This window comes from Macrotis lagotis, chromosome 3 (assembly GCF_037893015.1).
Source record: "Macrotis lagotis isolate mMagLag1 chromosome 3, bilby.v1.9.chrom.fasta, whole genome shotgun sequence".
NCBI lineage: Eukaryota > Metazoa > Chordata > Mammalia > Peramelemorphia > Peramelidae > Macrotis > Macrotis lagotis.
In genome coordinates, this window is record NC_133660.1 from 234,795,637 (window position 1) to 234,816,495 (window position 20,859).

Genomic DNA, 20,859 nt, shown 5'->3' on the forward strand with positions numbered 1-20,859 from the left:
TTATTAATGCTTTACACTTCTAGGTCTACATCATAGCTATGAATCCCATCCCACTAAGCCTCAGTGATGCCTATGAAGTCAAATTTTTCTCTTTGCATTAGAATATTTGGTTCACCTATTTTATTGCTCATACATTTTCCTTTTGCATAGACACCTGATTCATGGTTTTTATTATATCCCTCTTTTGGGATATGATTTCCCATGACTTGTCTGATTTTCTTCTTCTATATTAAACCTGCTACCCTCTATGGTATCTGATAAATGTAGGCAGTTTTCTTCTACTCTCTCTCTTTTTATTTTTAAAGTCCTCTTGATGAGATTCACTCACTCTGGGCAAATATGTCTTTACTGGCCCTTTCTAGGTATACTATCTGCTTTGCCAACAGTCCATTATTCCTGTATTTTAAACTATGTTTCAAGAATTCAAATCCTATTCTTAGGTATTATCTTCTTAGATATTTTTCTTTTCTCGAATCTATCTTTCTCTCTCTTAATCCTATACTTTCATCAGGTGTTAATGAAAAGTTCATTTGTATCCTCAAGGTCTCTGTTTTATTCTTTCTTTTAGTCTCCCTTCCCTTCACCCATAATCTTTAGTAATGTTTTTAAAGTTCCTTTTAATATTATTTGTCTTCCCAAGAATCATCAGAAGAAGTTTTCAAATTTGATAGCTCTTGGGTGACTCTTAGTAAAAACCCAGATATATGCTCCAGGAAGATAATAGGCTTCTTTGATGTACCTGTTTATTTAGCCTCTCTATTTATTTAGCTTATTCCCAGTCATTGGTTGTGAACTTTACTTCCAAATTTTCTTCAATTAGAAGTTTAGAGAAATTTAAGTTTTAGCTTTGGAAGGGACCTTAGGGTTTATTTAATCTAAGGTTTCTTAATTTATGGTTTATGAAGTTGTTTTTTTCTAAGTATTTAACTCTAATTGTATTTCACTAAAATTGTTTTCCTTTGTAATGCTATGTATTTTATGAATTTAAAAACTTCCCCCCCCGGAAAATCAATCCTTATGACTCACTAGAGTGCAAAAGGAGTCCATGTTGTAGAAAAGATCAAGAAATTCTGACCTAATGCATTTACCATTTTTCCCCCTAGTTTGAGGAAACTGAGACTCAAAGGTAAGGAGGTCATACAAGTAATAAGTAATAGAGCTATTGCCCAAAACAGGAACTCCCAATTCCAGATCCAGTCCTCTTTCTATGACATTAAATTGCCTCCCATATTATAATGATTATAGTTCTAAATGGTACAGATAGCTCTTTTGTTTTTGAGTATGTTTTGAAAGAAAATATTCTCAGTAATGGAATTATGAGTCAAAGGGAATGTCTTATGTGATTCTGGATTGCTCTCTAAAAAGAGTACAACAATTCACAATATCACAAGCAATGTATGAGTATATCCTATTTTCTATAACCTATCATGATTGAGTTTTACTATTTAAATTTTTTTTTCTAATTTGATGGGCACAAGATAATTAAAAACTTCTATTTTTTCTTTTTCCTTTCATTATAAGTGAATTCAAACATATTTTAAAATGTTTTTGTACAATTTGTGTTTCCTATTTTGTAAATTTTATCTTGGTATCTTTTAACCACTTTACCAAAGAAGACTGGTTTTCCCCTTTAAATAACTGCAAATTCTGGAAGGTAGGTCTAAATATTTCTAATCTGACAATAATTCATCATCATTATTTGGTGTAGTAGAAAGAATGCTGAATTTGGAGTCAGAACTGATTTAAATCCCAGCTCTGCCTCTTATTAGCTGTGTGACCCTGGTCAAGTCACTTTACCTCTGATTGCCTCAGTTTCCCTATCATAAAATGAGAGCTAGATACTCTTAGTTAACCCTTCCAGATCTAAGCTTTCTGGTCCTATGGTGATATTTTAAAATTTTTATGTAATCAAATTAAATGTATTGCTTTTATTTAGTACAAAAGAGCTTATTTGCCCTTCACAATTGATATTTGTTCATTTCCTTTAAATTTTTAAAAAATAATTCATTTATATTCAATTCATAAATACAGGTGGAATTTATTACAATTTTTGGTGTGAGGTATGCATCTTTTAAAAATGTTAGCCAAATGCTGTGTAGTTTGAATATTACTCCCTTTTCTCAGAGATTATTGTAAAATTTCATCAAACAATAACTTTTTGTATACATTTGGTTATGTTTCAAGCTTCTGTATCCTGTTACATTGATCTATTTTGTGTTTAATATTTGATAATTTTGATAACTATAATTTTCTAGTGTGAGTTAAGGTCTAGCAGGACAAATACCTCTCTCTTTTTTTTCTTCATCAACTGCATTACCATTTGATCAAGTTCTATACAGTCAGTCATTGTGCACTCATTGGTATTGCATTAAGTAGATCAAATAAAAATAATCCTGAGACTTTGAGTCTGGATGAATAGAAGAATTTTTGTATTATCAATAGATATAGGGAATTTGGAAGGAGGAGACAGGTTTGTGGGGAAGATGCTGGATTCTGTTTTGGATTTGTTGAGTTTTAAGTATATGAAGGTCACCTAGGTAGAAATATTCAAAACAGAATTTTAAATGTGGGACTTGAATAATTGATTCACTCAAAGATAGAATGGGTGTATGACAGACAGACAGACAGACTCTCAAGAGAGTTATAGATGAATGATCTTGGGCAAGTCATTTAACTTTACCTCTCTTTTCTTCTCCCTAAAAATAGACTGGATTATTCCTAATGTCACTTCCTGCTCTAAATCCTATGAGAAACACTTTATATACTTTCTTCTTTTGGACTCAGTTCAACCACAAATTATATAGTAGTTGCTTGGGACTTCCACAGAATTAATTAATTAAATGAGCAGAAAATGAGTCAAATTTTATTTATTAGACCTCTCTTTCCTTAAGCAGCATGACAAACATCCTGTCCCTTGTGCCCATAGGAATTTTCATTCCCAAAGCATGGGTGGGTTCAATTTTAAAATGGAGTAAATTATGCAATAAAAATAATCATAAAATGAAGAAATCAGATGTCTTTCTCCCATCTGTCCCTCAGAGTCATTTCTACCCACTCTTAGTCTATCTGAAAGGTTTTTATAAAGTATTAATCATAAGAAATGATGAAAATGACATTCTTTAGGTCTGTCCATACTCAGAAAATGCTTCTTCCCCCAATCTCAAAATCACATGAAGAGACATCAAATAATGTTTAATTCAATCCATAGGAATCCTTTCTAATATATTCTCAAGTCATCTAACTTTTACCAGCCAGTTTCCAATGAGAGAAATCCATTGCCTCCTTTATTCAAGGATAATAAATTTCATTTTTCTTCTATATGATAACCCTTAACAATTTTAGACAGATATCATTTCACCAAATTTTTAAAATTTCTTAAATTTAAAATTTTCCTTTCCATGAAAAACAATAATGAGATAAACATTTTGGTATTCAAAGATGAGGGGAAAAAAAGAGAATTGTGTATGAAACTGAACTCTTATGTAGTTTATTAAAAAGGTGTTTTAAATTTAACAAGTTATATCATTGTCACTTCTGCTTATTTTTATCTCCTTTTGCACTTTCTTTTGATCTCTTCTATTTTAAAATAGACATCGATGTTTCATTGATACTCTTTTTTTTTCTTTTTGCCATTCCCACCGTATACTACCTCCTTCCCCAATAGGAGGTTCCCTACAATCTCTCATTTCTACTCCAAATAGAAACCTACTATTCTAACAAATAACTATAGTCAAATAATACAATAATACACACATTGTGTCTAAAAATGTATTTTTTATTCTCTACCTCTAGTTCATGACCTCACTGCTATATGATGTAGGAAATGGGATTGGTCATTATATAGATCAAAGTTCTTCAAAATTGTTTTCTGTACATTATTGTAGTAGTCATTATATTAATTATTTTGTTTCTACAGACTTTAATTTTAATCAGTTCATATAATTCTCAGGTTTCTCTGAATTTGTCCCTTTGGTTTTTTGTATATACATATATATATATATATATATATATATATATGATATTACATTCATCTACCATAATTTGTTCACTATTCTCCAAGTAATGAGCACTTATGTTTCTAATTTTTTCATCAAGAAAAAAATACTTCTATGAATACACGCATATTTATATATACAAATATATGAATATACATATATAAATATATGGGTCTTTTCCTTTTGGTTTTGATTTTATATACATATATGTGTGTATGTATATATGTAAATATTTGGTATATATATATATATATATTTACCTAGTAAATATCAATCTAGTACCAGATTAAAAGCTATGCATAACTTCTTGACTGTTTGTGTCAATTTAAAATTGTTTTTCAGAATGACTGGATCATTTCACCAAGGCATGATAGTTTTTTCTGTTCTCCTATAAGCCCTCCAATAATGTTTGTCAAACTGAGACAGAAATTTGGAGTTATTTTAAATTGTGTTTTTCTTCATTATTAATTATAATACTTTTTTTATTCATTGATAGCTTGCATTCCTTCTTTTGAAAACTGTCTATTCATATCCTTTGGCCATCCAAATCTTCTCTAGGCAAAACATTACTAATTCCTTCATTTATCCTCCTATGGCAGAGTTTCCTATTCATTCGCTGTCCTGTTTACTATATTCTTTACCTATTCTAGTTTGTCAATTTCCTTTCTTTCTAAAAAAAGGACACCAAGAGTTGAATTAAGCATTGCATGGTCTGACAGAGACAGTCTGGGGGTGGGGTTAGAGGGACCTTTAACTCTCATGTTCTCCACACTTCATTAATGGAGTCTATGATCATATGAGGATTTTTTTTGGCTACTTTAACTCATGCTGACTCATAATGAACTTCCAGTATGCTAAAACACCCAGATCTTTCTCACATTACTTCTTGTCTAGCCACAATAATCTATTATGTTCTTGTGCAGTTGATTGTTTTTAATTTAAGTGTTTTAGATCTATTATTATTTATTTATGTTTATTAAATCATAATTTCCCCACACTAAAGCCTTACTGGGACATGTCCTTGTTATGTGAACATAATCCCATGTTCTCCAAGTTTATGCAAGTGACCTGGCTTTACTTACCTGGAAAGTTTTGAGTATGGGTCTATTGACAGATTATATGTTTGTAATACAATAGAAAGAAGACTTGATTTAGATTGAAGATCTGTGTGTTAATCTTATCTCTGTTGTTTATCTAGAGTATGAACTTGATCAATTTTCTTAATTTCTCATCAGATAAGTGAAGGAATTAGATTAAATGACCTCCGAGGTCACTTCCAGCTTTAAATCTATGATACTGTTTTTATTATAAATTTGGAGTCTTCTCTTGAATCCCTTCTATTAAGACATAAGAAGAGTTGGGATTTGGATCTCTCTAAATGGTATTAATTGAGAGTCATTCAAGTAAATCATAACTTGCTTCATAATATAATTCAGAAGCAAGTAAGCTATCCCTTCCTCCTTCCCAGTAATAAAATGTGAATACTTCTGCAACTAATGATATTCTTTTGTATCCCATATTTCTGCAACAGGCTGTAATAGTTCGGAAAGGTCATGGAATAAACAGAACCAAATTCACTGAAATGACAATGAGATGGGCCATGGAGAGGTTTGGAAATGTTATGAATTGAATTTCAATCTACATGGTTCATTGGAAAATTTGCCAGTGTAAAATTTAAAGAATCATAGAACAAAAAAATCTGAAAGGGACCATGGAACCCTTCTAGCTCAACCTCTTAGAGGTCTAGGGAAAGGTATATGTCTAGTAGCCACACAACTAATTAGTGGTTAGTAATAGAACTGGGATAAGAAAGCCTATTGAAGCTTTCTGTGGTGCTTTAGGAAACCTATTTTCTACTCATGACTTTGCCATGAACTTTCTTATTGTCTTTGATAAGTAATTTCCCCCAACTAGCCCTCAGTTTCTTTATTTTTGTGCAATGAGGAATTCAAGTGAGTGATCTAAGGATTTTTCAGCTTGAAACTTCTCAGAATTTAAGCTATCATTTCATTGAACATTTATTTAGTGCCTACTGGATGACAGGTTATTTGTTCATTTTGCCAATATTCTTGACTACCTATCCTGTGGGTCAAGTATTATATAACTCACTTTCTGTCCAGAAAAAATTCACTGTATGATTGAGGATATGAGGCAAACTCTCATAAAAACTTAAATGATGAAACAATGATGGAAATAGAGAAACAAAGCAGTATATGATTGAAGATGCAAACTGTAATAGTAATGAGTCCAAGAGTTGCAAAGAAGTAAAGATCAATGTGGGTTGGATTAGTCAATGAAGACTTCTTGGAGGTCATGGGAATAGATTTCCAATAGAATTTTGATAAGTGGGAAAGACTGGGAGAACAGCATAATCTGATATCATGGATAATTCACATAGGATATTCTGAGGACAGCAAGACTACCAGCTAGACCAGTACAGAGGTTTTGTGTAGTTTGGAAGTAGAAGATTAAATATGGAAAGATAGCTTAGGGCTTGATTCTGTAAGGCATTGAATGCCAGGTTGAGGAGTCTAGATTTTGTTCAATAGGCATCTTGTTATTTGATAAGAGAAGTGACATTTTAGTAAGAGAAGTAATATTTTAGAAGAAATTAATATCACAGTGGTATAAATTAGAGAACAGAGTGATGAAGCTGGAAGGTCAGCCAGGTGTGATATTTTAAGAACTTGACCTATGGTCTTATCCCAAGGACAAGACACAGATTCCTCTGTTTGGTATTTAAAGCCTTTTACTATTTGTCACTACCTTATCTTTATAGACTTAGTTTACCTTATTTTTGCTCTTAATCACTTTACCTTCTAACCAAACTGGTCCACTTGCTCTTTCCTGTCCCCAACTCATGCCTCTCCCATGCCTGGAATGTTCTCTCTCATCATCTCTTTCTCTCAGAGGCCATATCCTTTAAGAAGCTATTCCTGATTGTCTCCACTTGCTAGTGTTTTCTTTTCTTCCCTGAAAATACTTTGTATTTATTTTTCTTAAACATTTTGTATCTCTTCCCTTATCCTTGGTAGAATGTAACCAAGGGTAGGCACAATTTTTTTCCTTTGGATTCTCAGAGCTTTCCTTAATGTCTTGCACATAGCAAAACCCCAAATACAGCTTGTTGAATTGAATTGATTAGTTATAGATAGATAAATAATCAACCAGCCAAACAAACACCAAACTGATGGTGCTTGGTGACTTGGGTAATTATGGAGGAGACTTGGCAATAGTGGTTCTGATGCAGAATGACCCAACTTCACTTAGCTGCTGAAGTAGCTGCAATTTCCCTGGGGTCTCACAGGTTTAAGCTAAAGAATTGCTTGAGCGATTTCTCAGACCTTGCCACAAAGAACATTAAGACATTCACCTTAAACCAGAGGATGAACAAAAAATTACTTCAAGTATTGCTCTTGGACATCAACCTATGAGGAAGGGCAGGAGGAAAGGACGTCAGTGAACATCCTGAAGATTCTTTGTTGCAGGGGTTTTTTTTGGTTCATCTTTTGGTTTAGGTTGAATGTCTTAATATTGCCCACACTATACTAGAGAGGAACTGAGGTGCATTGGAAGGAGTGTTGTGGTTGGAAGTAGAAGACCTATATATTAATCTTTACTTGCTGACCATGGGAAAGTTGTTTAACTTCACTGAAAACTCATTTTTCTCTTCTGTAAAATGAGAGGGCTAGTCTAGGTGATCTCTGAGCTCCTATTTGTCTCTAGATTTATAGTCTCATGAATTCCACATATTATGCTCAACCAGCAACAATGTCCACCTTGCAAGAAAAGATATTGTAAGGAACTTTGATAGGCAATGCAGATAGGAGAGTTCCAACCTGAAAAATCTTCAACCTAATTTAACAATGTTTCTTAACTATCCATTTAAACACACTTCTATGCTCAGTGCTAGGTTACAGAGATGAAATATATATAGTCCCTATCTTAAAGAAGATTATAGTATAGGAGAGGGGATGTCTGTCACAGAGTAAGTACTTTTTCATTCATTCATATGGCATGTATACAAAAAAAAGCATATTTTAAGGTAGGGAGTGATGGGAACAAAGGAGAGAGGTCCTGACAAAAATATTCTAGGAAATTTAATTGTTACTGCCTCTTTGAATATGCTGTGTTGTTTTGGATCTCTCAGTGTCTCAGAAAGAGCGGGCTTTCAGTATACATTTGTTGAATTTCATTGATCTACTTTTTTATAGTAGTAAGAATCATTGCAGAAAGAAATTTTGCCTAAGCCCTAAGAATGGCAAATGCTTCCCTTTCAAAATCTTTTTACCATTGGTTTTTGGCTTATTTTTTCCTTAGGCTTTCCTTTCCACTTTTAAAAATGAAATTTTGATGAGGAGAGAGAAGAAAAAATGTTACATCTCAGGAGAAAGACTTGTTCCTATGAGCAGGTTAGAAAGACTGGGTGGGCAAGTCTCTGTGATGCCCCTGCCCCCTCAGATCTCTACTGTATTCCTCTATTAGTGCCACTCTAATTATACCTGGAATTCAATGGGAACTCCTCATACAGACTCTTCTAAAGAGAGATAGACACACATTGTTGATCAGGAGAGAATATGTTGCCATAGGTGTATTTCAGATATTTTAATTTGTTTTCTGTGCCACCATCTCCTCCCTTCATCCCCTCCTAGCCCCCATTCTCATGAAGTACTCCAGTGACTCCACAGTAATAGCTAAATTTGCCTACAGCAGTTTTCTCTATTTTAGAAGGTAAAAAAGGTACATTTCCCTTAGGACTAGACTTCTTAAAGTTTTCCCATTTCAACAGATTATTTTTCATCTTCCCTTAGAGTATCTGAAAAAAATTTGCCCTAAAAATATGGGGTGTGTCTGAATTATTGCAGGACAAGATAAGACTAATTCCCATGTGTTTTCTCTCTCTGGAAGCCCCACCTTGAGTTTGCTGCTGTTTCCGTGCTGGCACTGTGATGAATCTATATTATTGAGGACTGAATTTGGGGAGTTTTTAATTTTCTGCTGTTTCATAGCAGTTTCATAGTGTCCTGATACTCAGCTCTTTTTCATGTTTCTTATTCTGAATTTTGCATGAGGCTCTTGAGAGATAAAAGAAGGGAGGAGATAGAAAACTAGTCTTGGAATCAGAAAGACCTGACTATGATACATGTTTACTGTGTGGTTTCTGGTCAGTCTCTGAACTTTCTCTCAGAATCTGTGGCAACTCTCTAAAATAAGCTAATAATCTGTACCTGCAATAAAACCCCAGAACTAAACCATTTAAAAATAATGCCTTTCCTTACAGAATCAGGGTTGGTCATCTGAAGCAGGTATTAGTTAACCTTGCTTAGAGTTATACCTCAACATGTCATTCCATTGCTCAAGAACTTTCAATTCACACATTCATTCATTCATTCAAAATATTTATGATGTATCTAATATGTGCAAGATATATCTGGCTCTGAGAGCTGAAAACAAGAATCAATCTATTTATTCAGTGCTATACCAATCAAACTATCAAAAATATATTTTATAGAGCTAGAAAAAATAGCAACAAATTCATCTGGAAAAACAAAAGCTCAAGAATATCAAGGGAATTAATGAAAAAATGTGAAAGAAAGGTTCTAGCTGAACCAGATCTCAAACTGCATCATAAAATAGTAAATCTCAAATAATCTGATACTGGTTAAGAAATAAAATGGTGGATCAATGGAAAAGATTGGGTACATATTATATAAAGTAAATGACTATTGTAATCCAGTTTTTGATAAGCCCAAAGATCAAAACTTTTAGAACAAAAACTCATTTTTTTGGACAAAAACTTCTAGGAAAGAGACTAGGTATAGATCAATACCTCACATTATATACCAAGATAAGATCAAAATGAGTACATGATTTAAACATAAAGAGTAAAAACTGTAAGCAAATAGGAAGCATAGAATAGTTTCTCTGTCAGATTTATGGATAAAGGAAGAATTTAGGACCAAATAAAATATAGAGCATTATAAAATATAAAATAGATAATTTTGATTATAAAAATTAAATTTTTTTGCACAAACCAAATTTTGCAAACAAAATTATAAGGAAAACAGAAAAGGGGGAATTGCAACAAATATCTTTGATAAAAGTCTCATTTCTCAAATATATAGAAAACTGACTCAAATTTATAAAATTAAAGTCATCCCCAAATTGGTAAATGATCTAACAGGCAGGTTTCAGACAAAGAAATCAAAGCTATCTATAGTCATATGAAAAAATTCTCTAGCAATATTGATTTGAGAAATGCAAATTAAAACAACTCTGAGGTACCACTTCACAACTATCAGAGTGGTTAATATGACAAAAAAAAGGGAAAATTTCAGATGTTGGAGGGAATGAGGGAAAAACTGGGACACTAAGATGCAATTGGTACAGTTAGGAACTGATCTAACCATTCTGGAGAGCCATTTGGAACTTTGCCCAAATTAGTATCAATACCCCCTCCCCCCCAAAATGGAAAAAGTCCTTTTTGTACAAAAATATTTATAGCAGCTCTTTTTGTGATGGCTAAGAGCTGGAAATTGAAGGGATACTCATCAATTGGGGAATGGTTAAACAAGCTGTGGTATACAAATGTGATGGAATATTATTGTTCTATAAGAAATGACATGCAGGATGATTTCAGAAAAGCCTGGAAACACTTACATGAATTGATGCATAGTAAAATGAACAGAACCAGGAGGACATTGTACCCAGTAAGAGCAATATTGTTTGATGAATTGTGAATGACTTAACAATTCTCAGAAATATAATGATCCAAGTCAATCTCAAAGGACTCATGATGGAACATACTCTCCACCTCCAGAGAAAGAATTGATATTGTTGAATATAGACTGGAGCATTCTATTTTTTACTTTCATTTTTCCTTTTATTCCGATCTTCTTGTACAAAATGACTAATATGGAAATGTTTTACATGATTTCACATTTATAATATATATCTAATTGCTTGCCATCTCAGGGAGGAGGGTAGAGAGGGAAGGATGTAGAGACAGAATTTGGAACTCAAAACTGTAAATAGGAATATTTTTTAAATTGGAAAAAATATCAAGAGTTATAGGATTTTAGCAGGATCATTAATCTAACTCTCTCATTTTACAGAAAAAGAAACAGACTCAGAGAAAAGACTGACAAATATAGTTGCCAGGTCATTTCTCAAACTTCAAGTAATCTTATTTAATCTAACATCATTTATGAAAGTGGTATCCTTCATAAGAGAATTTTTACAAATTATAGAAAATTAATTATCCCTTTAAGCAGAAAACTCTTTAGAACTTTTAAAACTACTCTAGATGGATATCTTCCTGAAATGCAACATCTACTTCCCTGTCATCCTAAAGATAGCTACAATAGCTCAGTAGATAGAACATGAGACTATGAATCAAGATGACTTAGGCTTGACTCTCATTTCAGATATTTACTAGCTGTGTGATTTCTGGACAAGCCACTTTGTGATTTGAGACTATTTCCCCATCTGTAAAATGGGCATAATAGCTTTTATCTCTCAGGGTTGGTATGGGATCAAATGAAAGAATATATTCAAAGGGTTTCTCAGACCTTAAAACTATCTAAATGTTAGGTATTATTATCCAGCAGATGATAACAAACATAATTTAACCTTTGCTTGATGACTAATGGTCATCATTATAAAAGGGTCATCAGTTATTGTACTGTTCTCTGATAGAGAGATGCCCTAAGGACTATTGTGATATGTGGAGGGCTCTTTGCTCAGGCACTAAATAACTTTATACTGCTGGGCATTTAGAGTTCTGACTTCTTTATTACAAATCCCATTTTAGATTTTTTTTTCTTATTCTTCCCTGTCTGCCAGCCTACTTAGTGACTTATATATATAAGCCAATGTATGTGCCTTCTCCAGCCCTTCTTCCCTTTATAATCTGCTTTGGACTAGGAAACAGGTCACTAAATTGGTTAGAATTATGTAAAAAAAGCAGAGGAGTCCCAAGTGAGGGATTCCAAGACTCTTGAATGAATGAAAGAAGTGAGTTTTTTGTGCCTAGACTTTGAAATATTCATTTTGCTTTCTCAGAGGCCTTTTGTGTTTATTTTTCAAGTCCCCTACTATTTATATTTTGGATTAATGAGGTTACTGGATATGCAAAAACAATAACAACAAAAATAATAATAAAATAACTGACATTTGTGAAGCTGCAGAATACACTCTATATTATCATCACAGTATCCCTGAGAAATTGGTGGTATCGGGGGTGGCTAGGTGGTGCATAGGGGTGGCTAGGTGGTGCAGGGGCCAGCTAGGTGGTGAAGTGGATAGAGCACTGGCCCTGGAGTCAGGAGTACCTGAGTTTGAATCCAGCCTCAAACACTTAATAATTACCTAGCTGTGTGGCCTTGGGCAAGCCACTTAATCCCATTGCCTTGTAAAAAAAAAAAACAACTAAAAAAAAAAAGAAAAGAAAAGAAATTGGTGGTATCTTATTTTCCCTCCTTTACAGATGAATTGAGGCTGACAAAGGCTAATTGACTTGCCCAGGATCACACAACTACTGAATTTCTAAGTCAGGCTACTTTAGATAAAGTGAAAGGTTTCTGTAACTTTGTACAAGTCTCAATGACAGGGGGCGGCTAGGTGGCGTAGTGGATAAAGTACTGGCCTTGGAGTCAGGAGTACCTGGGTTCAAATGTGGTCTCAGACACTTAATAACTACCTAGCTGTGTGGCCTTGGGCAAGCCACTTAACCCCATTTGCCTTGCAAAAAAAAAAACCTAAAACAAAACAAGTCTCAATGACTAATATGGAAGTAAAGAAGAATTTCATAATCAGGTCATGGAAAATCTCACTGGAAGGAATATTATAGTTATTTTTTTCAAATCTCATTTAAAAAGTAGGCAATAAGTTCACCTTGGTTTGTTTTTAATGTTAAGACTGGGAATTGAGTGCATTTTTGGTAGATTTCTTATATCAAAATAGTCATTGGTTTTTGGATTTATTGTAAAATTAATAACAAAAACAAAAGTTTTATCTATTGCATTGATTAAAGTGCTTGCTTCCAGAGTGGCAGAGGCTAGGCTTTTTATGTGGGACAGTTTGATGAAGGGATCTATCTAAACTGAATTTTTACCAACAAGCATTGAAAACTCTTACTTGCCCTCTTTAACCTTGATTTTTGGCCTTTTTCCAAATGCACTTTTTTGAGGGGGGCAACCATTAAAAGTAATACATTGTGGTTCTCAAAATATCTAGCTTTTTATTTTTGATTGCTCTGTATTTTCTCTTCCTGGGATAAAACTATTTCTGGCTAACAATGATCTCATACCAGAATATTCCTAACTACCTTTGGCCTGTTTTGGTCCTGTGGATAGAGATCATTGTAGGGTATGTGGATAGATATTCAAGACTCATACATATTCCTGTGCCTGTCTATCAGAGACAGGGTTTTCTGCTTTCTCCAAGACAGAGTACCAGAGTCACATTCTATGGGAAGAGGTTATTAGTATATTCTCCTCACTGAAAATGTTGAGTTTTCTTTACATATTTTGTGTTTATTTGCTTTGATCATGATATTCCTCTTCCCTGATCCCCCACAAGTAGAATGTAAGTTTCCTTGGGAGACAGAGAAATTTTGAAGTGTGTATGTGTGTGTGTGTGTGTGTGTGTGGTAGGCACTTAATAGATGCTTGTTAAATTATCTGAATTTGGAATGAGAGGTGCTGAGGTCCCATCCCAACTCTATTGCCAACTACTTGTGCTTCCCTTGGGTATGTCCCTTCCTTCCCCATTCAGTGACTCTGTTTCCTCATTCATAAAATGAAGATGATTAGACTAAATGATCTCCCTTTGAATTCTATATCCATGCTCTTCTCAAATTGTGACTTCTCTCTTTGAAGATATGGGGTAAGCTCAATCTCTAGAACAGAGGTTCTTAACTTGGAACTTAATAGCTTTTGAAAGATTTTTGATAACTATTTCAATATATTTGGATTCCTTTTCATTGATATGTTTTATTTTATGAATTTTAAAACATTCTGAAAAGGGGTTCATAAATGTTCCAGATTCCTAAAGAGATCCCTTAACATGAAAATTAAGAACTTCTACACTAGACTATAGTAATAAACAGTGTTGACATCGTTTTGTGCAGTGGTTTACAATGTTGTACTGTATGCACTGGAATCTCCCTTGGAGTTAATTAACATTCTAGGGTTATTTGCTTACTGTTATTATTGAAAGAAGTCCTACTAAATACGGTCTACTTGTTACTTTTTTTTCACTGTGGTGTGCGTGTGAGAGACAAAGATAAAAAGCTCTATATGCATCCTTCAGAGAAGGGTGTGGAAGTCAAGGGTGATATCAAATTAGAAATAATGATAGCAGGGAGAGGCATCCAATTAAGATATTGCTGTGGCCACCAAAGGACAAAGAAGAGACGCTCTTTCCAGGAGTTGTTCCTTATGCCAGGTATGTTTCTTTTGTGTTGAAAATGACAGCTTAAAACAACAGCAACAACAACTTAACAGTATGTCTCTGACAGAGGATGAACTGGGAGAGGATAGAAGAGAAGGAAATCCAAGGTGTCCAGAGAAACCTGTAATGACTTTCTTCTCTTAAATAATGATTAATTTTGAGAAGTAATTTACTATAGGGTTGTTATGTTCTCTTAGTTGAAAAAATCGGAATCAGAGTATAGAAGGCACACTTTGATTAAAATAACCTAAGCCTTCCTTTCATTGCCCTACTGATTTTGAAAGCTTTCGTGGTCCAAAAAGTATCACTTACAGGAGGGTTTATGTTTATATATTTACAAAATAATATTTGATTGTGAATTTCAATTTGTGTCTTATGAGGGAGGTGGTTCAGAGGGGTGGGAATGGATGTAAGGAGGGAGGAAGGGGGAACTTGGGAAATATAAAGGCAGTGAGAAAAGATGTAAAAACCCTTGACCTTCTGATTGTTACTTACATAGGCTATTTTGTTTTAGAGAAGCCATCAAAATCAAACTGACTTCAGTTTTCACATTTTCCATAGAGAATATATGTCAATATTGTATATCATATGCACAATTATAAACAAGGAAGCTAGGGGTTAGGGGAAAATAGGTGTGACCAAAAAATAACATTGTAGAGAAGAAATGCTCTTTGGAATAAACTTTTAATAGTTTCCTATTGGGAATAGTTTAAGCTGAACAGACTTTGTGGGCCATTACAGGTTTACAATGCTTCTAATTTTGTCTTTGCTATGCACTTGTTGCTTTTTATTCAGATAAAGAATTTGATACTGCTGTATCAGCTACTCCATATTTATGCATTTAGAGTAGTGCTGTTGGATGATTAGTTAAGTTGGGGCTAGAGGCCAAAATTCATGGTTCACTTCCTGGTTCACTGGATTGCCATAGAATATTGAGAAAAAGAACACCTACTTTCTCTCTCTCTCTCTCTCTCTCTCTCTCTCTCTCTCTCTCTCTCTCTCTCTCTCTCTCTCTCTCTCTCTGCTTTGACTTTTTTGCCTGTTAAAGGAAGAATAAACAATTCTTCTATATTGCCTTCATCAGAAATCATTCTTCCCTTTCCCTTCATTTCATTCATTCATTCTACAAACTTTAAATATTTACTTTATGGTTTGGTTACAAGAGAAAATATAAAATTTGAATGAGATGCTATTCCTGCCCTCATGGACCTTATAGTTTAGAATGGCAATAATATACAGAATTAACTGTAATGTATAATGTGATATGATTTTGGGGGAGGACCAACAAATTTGGAGACAAAAAGTTCTGAGTTTTAATCCAGACCCTGCCACAAATCACAAGAGATCATAAATCACTTCACCTCTCAAAGCCTCAGTTTCCTTATCTATAAAATTAGGATGAGGGATTTCAAAGGCTTTTTTCCCAGTGCTAAATCCCATGGAGATTACACAAAAGGTACATCCAGCAGAAAAGAAGGAACTGCTATGTTTTTGGCTTTGTATCTCCAGTGCTAAACACAGTGCTTTGTTTATGGTAGCTGCATAGTCAGTATTTGTTGAATTGAATTGCAATGAATTATTGTTTATTGAATTGAATAAATATTAGAGGTAAGTAAGTAAATGAGTAGATTGGCAAGGGCAAGGTAATATACAGGGGCTATAAAACAATGTTCACTTGTATTTACTTGGAAGGGAAAATTGCTTTGGAATTGTCAGATGAAGAAAGCAATAATATTATCTGCAGTTTTTAAAGTTTACAAAGTTCTTGGCTCACAGCTAGTTAAGTATATTCATACTCATTCCCATATAGATGAAGAAACTGAACTTCAGTTAAATTTCTTGCCTAAGGTCACATAGTGTCAATCAGCATTTTAATCCTGATCAAATGCTCTTCCTGCTGCAGCAAGTGACAAACATTTTTGAAATCACCTACTCTGTGTGCCAGATATGCTAGATGTTGAGAATTCAAAAACAAAAATTGAAAAGTCCTTGTCCTTGGAGAGCTTGGTCATCTCTAGGACGTACAATATGCTCACAAACAGATGTGATAAAATGTTATCCGAGGGAAATGATGAGAGCAGCAATGGGGAGATTGAGAGGAGGTTTGAAAGGTGGTATTGGAGCAGAACTCCCTAGGATTTTTAGTTTATGTGGCAGATATAGATTTAGAAATTAATTCTAGAGTGATGATAGATAACAAAGTGATAGAAAAGAAGATGAAGACTATTTTAGGTATGGGGAGACAGGAAAGGAAAGTTTCTACTTGATTGAAATTTGGGAAAGCAGCATAGAGATTTTTATTTTATTTTAGTTTTTTTGCAAGGCAATGAGGGTAAGTGGCTTGCCCAAGGCCACACAGTTAGGCAATTATTAAGTGTCTGAGGCCAGATTTGAACTCAGGTACTCCTGACTCTAGGGCTGGTGCTCTATCCTCTACACCACCTAGGTGCCCCAGCTAATTTAAAAATTATTTATATACATATTCATAATTTGTCCTTCCCACTGCCTCTCTCTGCCCCAGATAATCAACAACTGTAACTACAACAGACCTGAAAAATAAATCACAAATGTCCAGACAAATTCCTATCCTGAACACAGGCCAAAATATATGTATTGTCCTGTATACATGTTCTGATACATGTCCTGTATCAGAAAGTGATGCTTTATCATTACTTTAATCATAGTTCTAAAGTCTTTCAAAACTGTATTTCTCTATGATGTTATTGGTCTCCTGTAAAGAGTACATGTAGAGGGTCTTTGCAGTTTTCTTTGATATTGACCATTTTCATTTCTATAAGAAAATTAGCAAAAAGAAGCATCGCATTATATTGATAGACTATAACTTGTGTAGGAATTTCCCAGTAGAAGAACCCTTTAATTTTTAATTATTCACCACTATAAATATTTTTAATATATAGATCTTTTCCTTTTTCTTTGATGTCTCTAGGTTTAGACTTAGTAATGGTACTGCTGAGTCAAAGGGTTCCATAATGCTTTCCCAAATGGCTAGATCACAGTTCCAATAACAATACATTCTTGTTTCTGTTCTCAAACATTTGTCATTTTCCTGTTTTACCATCTTTGAAACAGTGGAGTTTTGTTAGGAATATTGTTATTTGAATTAGATTTCCTGCTTAGGTTGAATATATCAATCATAGATTTATAGCTGGAAGGAACTACAGAGATCAGCTGGTCCATAGCATTTCATTTTATAAATATGGAGACCGTGGTCCCTAGAGAGGAAGTGACATGCCTGAGGTCACCAAGATAGTAAATAGCAGAGCTGGATTGATGGTTTGGGGGGATTAGGTTACTTTGGGAAAACTATTCTCTACCTATATTTTGGTGTCTCTTCCACAGTGTGAACAAGTCATCCCCAGTCATATCATTAGGTTAAAAGGATTGGTTGATTTCTCTGAAAAAGTACAACTCATTTAAAACCTGTAACTTTGGCAAAAGTTCTACAAGCCAAACACCTCCCCAATTTATTGATGAAGAAAGAGCTCCACATAAAATACATTTTGTTGAAAAAAGACTTTTACTTTTTGTTTTTTTCAAACTTTTCTGTTTCTCAGTAGGAAGTAGAATGTGTTATATTAATTGTGCTTGTTCATCTAACTTCTTGAATTTTTGAATGAAATCTCTAACTTCTTTCTCATATAAAAATCAGTTAAGTCATCATGGCAGTGGTTGACATTTATATAGTAATTTAAGGTCTGGAAAATATGTTACATATATCATCTCCTTTGAACCTCACCACAACCCTTTGAGGAAAGTGCTATTGTTCTTCCTGTTCTATAGATTAAAAAACAGAATTAGAAAGATTAGGTGAAGGTCAAATTATGATCAAATAATTTAGTAATCCTGAGAGGTAGATGTGAACCCAGGCCTTCTTGACTTCTATACTCAAACCAGCAGACTGTACTACTTAAAGCCTAACAGAGAGAGGTTCATGTGATGAACCAAGAGAGATACATTTAAGTATTATTTTAGGCAAGGGTCTTTTTTCCCTCTCTTCAGTATGATTTGATTCTTGCTTTTTTATGCTGGGAAATCACTTATTCCTCTTTTCTGATAGAAACAATTGTCAATTGCCTTCACACATTTGAGTCTTTGTCTCATTTCGATTCTTGTCATAGTGACAAAACATTTGCCTTGGTGCTTAGCATTGGAAACCTCTCCTTCTGGGGCTGGTTGGTTTTGGAGCCTATGCTTTGGATGGTGAGAAAATTCATATTTATTTTGTTCTGCTCGTGCATACTCAGGCACTGAGATTTAAACAAGGAAATAAACTAACATTACACTTTTGAGCAGGTGGCCTGAAAGAAGCTAATAAACAAAGAGCTTTAAGTACTCTCATGCCTTTGGTTTTTATTGATCTATTTATTCAACTTTTCTTCTTTCTTTTTCCTCTCTCACTACAACATACATCCAATAAAAAGGAGAATAAGAGTCAATTGTGGTGTTGCTGTTATTAATACTATACATATATTTTTTTTAAAAAAAAGGCAAAATACTCTTCCACTACAAACTAACACCAATGTCCTCTATAACTCTGTGGCTGACAAGCTGACTTTATTTTTTCTTATAAAATGCTTCTTTGTAAATTGCTTTAAAAAGCTTTAGCTTCCTAAAAGATAGCCTCCTCAGTGCCCTAATATCATTTTGTTGTTGTTGTTTATTTAAAATAAAATACAGTGAGAGTTAAAGAATTTGAGCTGTCAGATCTAGAAGCTGATATCTCTTAGGAGCAGTAGTTATATTATTGTTATGAGTTGTAATATTATTAGAAGTAGTAGTAGTAGTAGTAGTAGTAGTAATAGTAGTAAGCATCAGTAATAGCAAACAGCAGTGATAGTGGTAAGCAATAGTAAGTAGTAGTAGTAAACAGAAGCAGTAGTAGTAGTAGTAAGAAGCAGCAGCAGTAGTAGTGGTAGTAGTAGTAGTGGTGTGGTGGTGGTGGTGGTGGTGGTAGTAGTAGTAGTAGTAGTAGTAGTAGTAGTAGTAGTAGTAGTAGTAGTAGTAGTAGTAGTAGTAGTAAGCATTAGTAAATAATGGTAGTAGCAGTAGTAATAGCAACTCCCATTTCTATAGTCCTCTAAGGTTGACATAATGCCTTCTTCACTACAAGTTGATTGTGTATTACCTCTCTTTGACAGATGAAAAAACTGAGATTGAAAGGTAGAGATGCAGTGTGACATAGTCACTAGGGCACACTGGATTGGAATCCAGATGACCTAGGATCATTCTCTATCCAGAATACTTATTTTCCATGTGACTCAGGCCTTTTTGAGACTCACTTTTCTTATCTGTAAAATGTGGATATACCATAATAGATTGAATGATGGACTTGGAGTTAGGAGGATTAGTTATGTAGCTCTCGGCAAGTAACTTCATTACACAGCCTCAGATTCCTCATCTATAAAATGGGGGAAATAATGGTACTTTGCAGACAAGGTTGTGAGAATCAAAACTATGTAAATTGAAGTATTTTTACTGCCTACTAGCGGATAGCATTTTGTTTTTTCCTACATTCACTTCTTTTTTGTTGTTTTTTGCTAGACAATAATGTTAAGTGGCTTGCCCAAGGCCACACAGCTAGGTAATTATTAAGTGTTTGAGGTCACATTTGAACTCAGGTACTCCTGACTCCAGGGCCGGTGCTCTGTCCACTGCACCACCTAGCCACCCCTCTACATTCACTTCTAAAACTAGAGTTGTCTAGACATTCCCTAGCACAGATTAGGGGGCTTAATTAACTCTATATAGGATATACTAATAAAGATGCAGAGTACAGAGATGAATTTAGGGTGACAAATTCCTTCCTTTATTCAATAGCACCCCCAGCACAATGTTAGGCTCTTATCCTTGAATAAGAGAGAAATCACATTGTAACCAATCCTTTCAAATATCTCTTCTTTGAATATACTACTCCCCCTTTCTTTTGGGTTTATCAGTTCCCCCAATATTAACCATCTTTTTTTAAAAATAAATCAATTTCTATACTTTTGGAGAGTTGGAGAAATCTCAGTCATTTCTAAATAGAAATTGTTGTTATTAAGTCATGTCAGATTGTGACAGATCCTGTGAACCAAAGCACTCCAATATGTCCATGGGGCTTTCTTGACAATGATAATCAGAGTGGTTTGCAATTTCCTTTTCCAGGGGATTAAGTCAGTCATTAAGTGACTCACCCAGGATCTCACAGCTAGTAAGTATCTGAAGTACTATTTGAACTGAGGTCTTCCTGACTCCAGGCCCAGCACTCTATCCACTATCTAGCTACATTCTAAATAGAGATAGACTTCTCCAATTTGACATGTCTTGGTTGTTCTTTGTGGATTAGTTGGGGCAGATTTCTAATGCTGAGCTGACTTTCTCCTGTGGCCAGTTTGGATTACCCTGCTGT

The 20,859-nt window shown here is 34.3% G+C and overlaps 1 protein-coding gene across 6 annotated transcripts in view; it reads left to right on the forward strand.

Moving 5' to 3' along the window:
• Positions 1-20,859, forward strand: part of SOX6 (SRY-box transcription factor 6) — a 640,189-nt gene that overhangs the window by 226,733 nt on the left and 392,597 nt on the right. The window contains exon 1 of one of the 6 annotated variants that reach the window (XM_074230206.1): positions 4,309-14,444. The exons of the other annotated variants lie outside the window; for them this stretch is intronic. The gene's annotated coding sequence lies outside the window, so the exon portion shown is untranslated. Of the gene's footprint in view, positions 1-4,308; positions 14,445-20,859 lie in introns of those variants that run through there. 6 annotated transcript variants of the gene reach the window in all.